Consider the following 6,749-nt stretch of genomic DNA (forward strand, 5'->3'; position numbering starts at 1 on the left):
ATTTCAGTCACGCTACGGCGCTGAACCTCTGCAATACCAATCGAAGAGAGCATCTCTGGTCATCCCTACTGCCTCTGATCTGGCAGACTCATTAAACACAAATTCTTTGTTTGTAAATTGTGTCTGAGTGCTGTAGTGTGCCATTGGCTATCCATAAATTAGAAGAACAAGAAAATGGTGTCGTATGGTTTGCTTAATATAAGGACATTTATTAAATGAATCATACTTTTACTTTCGATACTTAAGTATACTTAAAACCAATTACCTGTAAACCTTTTACTCAAGTAGAATTTCTGGGTGACTTTCACTTTTACTTGAGTCATTTTCCATTTGAGGTATCTTTACTTTTACTCAAGTATGACAATTGGGTACTTTTTCCACCACTTCTATTTTCACACCAAGATCAACTGGTCTAAATCAGCACTACTACATCTTAACTCAGCTATGGGAAGCATGCATTTACCACCCATGACTCCAGTGAAGAAACAAATCACCAACTTATGCATTACTGTATCCTCCTCTATTCACACTACTGCAGGAAGAACTATTTAGAAACAATTCAGAAGATATACAAAGACGGTCCACTATGTCCACTTCTTTGCATGTTAGAATCGCAATAATTAAAATGAATGTCCTCTCTCATATCAATTTTATGGGTTCCGTGTTACCACTGACTCCTCCTATAGACTGTTGCTCTAAACTTGACTCTGTCATAAAGAAGTTCATTTTGGGGGGGAGAAAGAGACCACTAATTAAATATGCAACACCACAGAGAACAAAAGTATTCAGTGGCCTTGCAGTTCCAAATCTGAAATTGTTTCACCTATCATTCCAAATGAATTTCCTGAAGACCTGGTTATACCCAGAGGCTTCTGTTACTTGGCGTGCTGTAGAAAAGTCAATAGTTTCACCAATTAGATTACAAGATGTATTATTTTCTGGGTTGACTCCTAAAAAAAAATGCCGTTATTGTTTGGACCCATTATAGCATGTTCAGTAGATGTGTGGATAGCTACAGAGAAGCATATGAGATCTAATCTTAAATGGCTTTCATACTATCCTATATGATTTAATAAAGAATTATTAGTGTGTAAGCCACACATCAGATTCTTGGTCTAAGAAGTGTATTTATATTTTCAAAGACATTTTCAATTTGAATGGACTCCTCAGTTTCCAGGAAATCCGCCAGTGTTTTAATGTCCCAGGTTCATCATTTTGTCTTTACCTTCAACTCTGCCTATCCATGAGAGTCTATGGGGTCCCCTGGGGAGCAGAACTAGCAGTACACCCATTGGTCAAACTTCTGACGGAAAGACGCCCCTCAAAAGGACTTGTTTCTGATGTCTATAGTTAATTAATTCTAGCAGCACAAAAAACATGAACTCTATCCACTGTGTGGGAAAAGGATTTTACACTTGCTGACAGACAAATGGATTGGGAGACGGTATAGAAAAATATATCTGGATCATCTAAAAAAACAATCACCAATTTTTTTTTAAACAATCACCAAATTCATTAAGTAAAACATTTGCCATAGAACCTATCAAACACCTCAAAATCCATCGCCATTATGTGAGTTCTGCACCACACTGGTACTTTTCAGAATGTGTTGTGTAAATGCCTTTTCTGGGGGAAAGCCGACAACATCATTTCTGTCCTTATAGATCCAATAGGTTAGATCCAATAGGGATGCTGCTTTGTAATGACTCTGATTTGCACTCGTCAGAACGCCAACAGATAGTGTGGTTGGAAGGAACCACAACCGCTAAGATAACGATTGTACAAAGGTGGATTCAACCTCATCAGTTACCATTGCAACAATGGCTGCTCAAATTTAAAGAAATTGTACTTATGGAGCTCTCCACAGCCATGGTCCACAGGGCCAAGGTGTCCACTCTCCACAGCCATGGTCCACAGGGCCACTGTGTCCACTCTCCACAGCCATGGTCCACAGGGCCAAGGTGTCCACTCTCCACAGCCATGGTCCACAGGGCCAAGGTGTCCACTCTCCACAGTCATGGTCCACAGGGCCACTGTGTCCACTCTCCATAGCCATGGTCCACAGGGCCAAAGTGTCCACTCTCCACAGCCATGGTCCACAGGGCCAAGGTGTCCACTCTCCACAGCCATAGTCCACAGGGCCAAGGTGTCCACTCTCCACAGCCATGGTCCACAGGGCCATTGTGTCCACTCTCTACAGCCATAGTCCACAGGGCCAAGGTGTCCACTCTCCACAGCCATGGTCCACAGGGCCAAGGTGTCCACTCTCCACAGCCATAGTCCACAGGGCCAAGGTGTCCACTCTCCACAGCCATGGTCCACAGGGCCAAGGTGTCCACTCTCCACAGCCATGGTCCACAGGGCCAAGGTGTCCACTCTCCACAGCCATGGTCCACAGGGCCAAGGTGTCCACTCTCCACAGCCATGGTCCACATGGCCAAGGTGTCCACTCTCCACAGCCAGGATCCACAGGACCAAGGTGTCCACTCTGGACACATGGAAAAAAGCATCAGGGGATGTTTCTGAACTCTTAACCAACGGGCCTTTACATCCATGAATGTGTATCAATGATTTGTCATTATTTCTGAGACTATAATGGTGTATTGTTCAGTAGATTTACTATGGGCGGCAGGTAGCCTGGCGGATAGGAGCATTGGGCCAGTAACTGAAAGGTTGCTGGATCGAATCACTGAGTTGACAAGGTAAAAATCTGTCGATCTGCCCCTGAGCAAGGCAGTTAGCCCACTGTTCCCCCACGGGCGCCGATGATGTGGAAGTCAATAAAGGCAGCCCACCACACCTCTCTGGTTCAGAGTGTTGGGTTGGGTTAAATGCAGAAGACACATTTCAGTTGAATGCATTCAGTTGTACAACTGACTAGGTATCCCCCTTTCCTAATATTCATTTATTAGATTTTTTGTCATTATTTATTTTACATGATATCAGATTGCCAGTAAGGGGTGGGGTGATTAAAAAAGATATATATATATATCTATAAATGTATTGTATGAATCCTATGAGTTGAAATAATAATAAATAAAAAAATATAAAAAAATTGTTGATTTGAACTGTTGCCACTTTTTGACCCATTGACTCCTGTGTGTCTTGTCGACACTCCTTATCATGAGAGTTGAGACTCCTACAGCATTATTCACGTTGCTTTGAAAGTCTCCACCATTGTATGATGTAAAAGCCTCCTCAAATTATATGATGTATTAAAAAGACACGTGAAAAAAACTGCAAGACATATTACTGAGATGATTGCAAAGCCAGACACATTTGTAATCAATAAATTAGTTGAGGAATTTATGAATTACAAGCTGAATGTATTTTTCTGTTTATATTTGTCTCCAAGCGTACTGAGTGGTATGTGTCCTAAATGCACCCTATTCATTATTACTGCACTACTTTTGATCAGAGCCCTATGAGTCCTGGTCAAAGTGTGTGCACTACATATTGAATGGGGTGCCATTTGGGACATAGTAAGGACTGGATCTAATGAACTTACTGTTGGAGCATCCTCTCCTCTGCAAGGTAACTAATTACTTCAGTATGGTGAAGAGGTTAGATTTCCTCATCAAAAAATAGAAAATACTTTACTCTTTTTTTAATTTAATGGATTTTCAGGAATAATTTATTTGGTTCTTGGATTCAAACCTGTGTGATTTTCCTCTTACGGTATCTGAGTTGAATTCCTTTTCTGTCCGGGGTAAAAACAAGGTGATCTGGAATCTGTCAAGTCGTTGGCCAAGCGAGCATCTCCACTTGTCCATCTCCCGCTCTTAGTTCCGCACCACTTTTCAAATCTTTCAGCAAATGGGTGTCTTCAACTTCAAGCCCACCAGACAAACACAAAACTTTGTCCCAAATGAAACCCTATTCCCTCCACAGTGCACTAATTTTGAATACAGCCCCATTTGCCCTGGTCAAAAGTAGTGTACTACATAGGGAATAGGGTGCCATTTGGGACACAATAGAAAAAAGAAAACATGTTGGAATATCGCTTAGTATTTTCGATGGAAACTATTGCTCAGATGTGGGTGTTTTGCCAGGCCACTTAATGAGAGATGAGAACAGAGAGATGGGTCAAAACACCTGATATAATTATTTTGGCAAGTTTCAGGGATAGCTGTCTGAGAGACGGATAGAGAGAGCGAGAGGGGGAGGGGGAAGGGAGACGGGGGGAGAGAGCAGTAAGCTCCAGAAAGAGAAAGAGAGAGGCAGGGGTTAGCTCCAGCTGGCTTGGGGTCCGGGATCATGTGCATCCAGTGGATTCCCAGTGGTCCCTCGCTAAACCGCTGGCCCTTCATAGAGCCCTCGTCTGATTGGTCCTGACTGACTGATGGAACCATGGGTGGAGGGCTTTCCAGGGCCGGGCAGCACCATTCCGCTTGGGGTGTTTAGTGTTCACTGCTATTGGCTTGGGAAGGACTCCTTTAGACTCTCTGTTTCTGTCTTTTTTTTCTCTCCCTCTGTCTCTCTCATTCTCTCTCTACCTTTGTATGTTTCTCTGTCTCTTCCTTTCTGTCTCTCCCTATACCTCCCTCTCTCTCTGTCTCCCTCTAACCCCCCCTCCCTGGAGTGAGAGTACCTTGGCCCCGACCCCGCGGTAGGGCTCAGGTTTGGGTGGCGAGCAGAGCAGTGGTGGCATGGTAGAGCCATTAAAATAAACTGAAGAGGAGAGGAAAGGAAGAGGAGAACAACACACCCAGAGGACAAGGACACACCTAGAGGCTCGCCTCTGTGCCATGAATTCACTCTTCCTCCAGCTTCACTGTGGAGGGGAGACAGCATGATCCCGGCACAAAGGCTTGATTGTCCACTCTCCACACAGTCTGAATAGCATTGTATACAATGCACATGTATTCACCATAATAGGTATGAAAAAAGTTGATGCTGTAATAAGTCGATGTGCACAACGCACAAAGAAGGCACAACTTTCTGAAAGCAATGTTTGAGAATCCCAATGAAGGAAGTGAAACAAGACCAGTGATACCAAACACCATAGCCCAGTGTAACAGTGTATATGTGGCGACAGAGACATCCCACTGAGGGGTTGTCTGATTTGTTTGTTTAGCTCTGAAAATGGTCTTTAGAAAACCACATCCCTCCTGTATTGTAAATAAATATGTCCCACATCTGTTGTTGAATCATGGCCTGCGTCCCAAATGGCTTTTCACTACTTTCACCAGGGCTCTGGGAATGGGGTGTGATTTGGGACATAGTCATGGGAAGAATTAAGACCATCAGAACAGCGGTGGGTGACTTTTTTTCACTTAAGAAATTACATTCCATAAATCATGCTCTCCTCCCTTGTATTTGTCTTCAGTGTTTCAATACTACTGAACAGAAACCAGACAATTGCATGTAGCTTAATTCATGGATTGCCTTTTCAGAAGAATTCACAGACTGAAGAAATACGCCAACAGCCTGTGTTTGAACCGGGGCCCAATCAGAGATCAATTGCTACATTATATTTTTGCGAGGCTGTATGTTGAGGGATATATCCAGCAAACAAGACCGGGCTGGGAGGGAAGGACTTTAACCCAGAATGCCGAAAGTGAAAGTTTAAATGTGTTTTTAGCAGATAACACTGTTGAGTTTGTTGTTTTGTCAGACAAATACACACAGTGTAGTTTCTTCTAAATCTTTCTATTTTATGTCAAATTTACTGATGCAAGAGTTTCATATTTGTTATCAAAATAAAAACAAAATAACATGGTTGTTTTTTCATGTTCCAAAGTTGACAGAAAAATAACCCAGTGGTTGAACAAAAAATTGTAAAAGTATATATATTTTCCATGAATATATATTTTTTCTCAGGATCGCAAATTGAGCAATAAGGCAATATCATACAATTTCTTCAAGGGTTTATTCAATATTTTGTGGAAGTAACCATAGTATCACGAAAGTAAATGTTACATAAAAGCGAAATCAGACAATACAATGAGATATGATTCATTTGGTCATTGGATAACAATCCAGTCTCTATCAAAAAATTGGAACTCATATAACTTAACAATAAAAAACGGACTAATGTCACCAGCTTCTTTTTTTTCTTTACAATCCTTAATAATTTATAGATTTTCAAAAATATGACAAAAGTAAATTGCTCTCCGTTTGTCAGTTGTTGTTTTGAAAGCATGAGTTTGTGCACAGGAAAGGAAAATATCGATCATACCGAACCGAAGCTTTGGGGTACAGTTAAACACTGCGTATACTGAACATTAGGAAAACCTTCCTAAAATTGAGTTGCACCCCCCAGACGAGGTGTTCTTAATGTTTTGTACACTCAGCGAAGTTGCTGAGTGACTACAGGTATAACAATGGCTGTTCTGTTCTGTGCTTTAGAAGCCTTAGTTTCTCTGGCAACTGTGTTCCGTATGAAGGGGGTTGTATTCCGTATGGAATGGGCTGCATTCCCTGTGAGGTGTGAGGGTTGTGCCCCAGCTAAACATATGGATGGATTATTAACACACTGAGCGAGGGAAAAGGTTACCCTACAGCGCCTCTTACAGGATCAGGTGTATAAAAAACACATGTGGACCGAAGTCTCCCGCATGAGAATATAGTGCCTGGGGATTGGCTAGTGTGATTCCTTAATTTATTACGCTGCTACCATAGGCACGCTAACAAAAATAAGTGTGTATATGTGTGTCTGTGCGTAGTTTAACAAGATATGTATAATAAACACATTGTTTTTCCCCCTAAACTCAATCCCATAAATTCTCAGTGACGGCTTTTCCTCT

At 41.9% G+C, this 6,749-nt stretch overlaps 1 protein-coding gene across 2 annotated transcripts in view; it reads right to left on the reverse strand.

The window, feature by feature from the left end:
* Nucleotides 1-5,855: 5,855 nt before the first annotated feature.
* The window catches only part of mkxa (mohawk homeobox a), a 30,993-nt gene continuing 30,099 nt past the window's right edge, over nucleotides 5,856-6,749 (reverse strand). For both annotated transcript variants that reach the window (XM_024393188.2, XM_024393187.2), the window contains one exon: nucleotides 5,856-6,749. This exon is cut by the window's right edge and continues 2,009 nt beyond it. The gene's annotated coding sequence lies outside the window, so the exon portion shown is untranslated.

This window comes from Oncorhynchus tshawytscha, linkage group LG29 (genome assembly GCF_018296145.1).
Source record: "Oncorhynchus tshawytscha isolate Ot180627B linkage group LG29, Otsh_v2.0, whole genome shotgun sequence".
Taxonomy (NCBI): domain Eukaryota; kingdom Metazoa; phylum Chordata; class Actinopteri; order Salmoniformes; family Salmonidae; genus Oncorhynchus; species Oncorhynchus tshawytscha.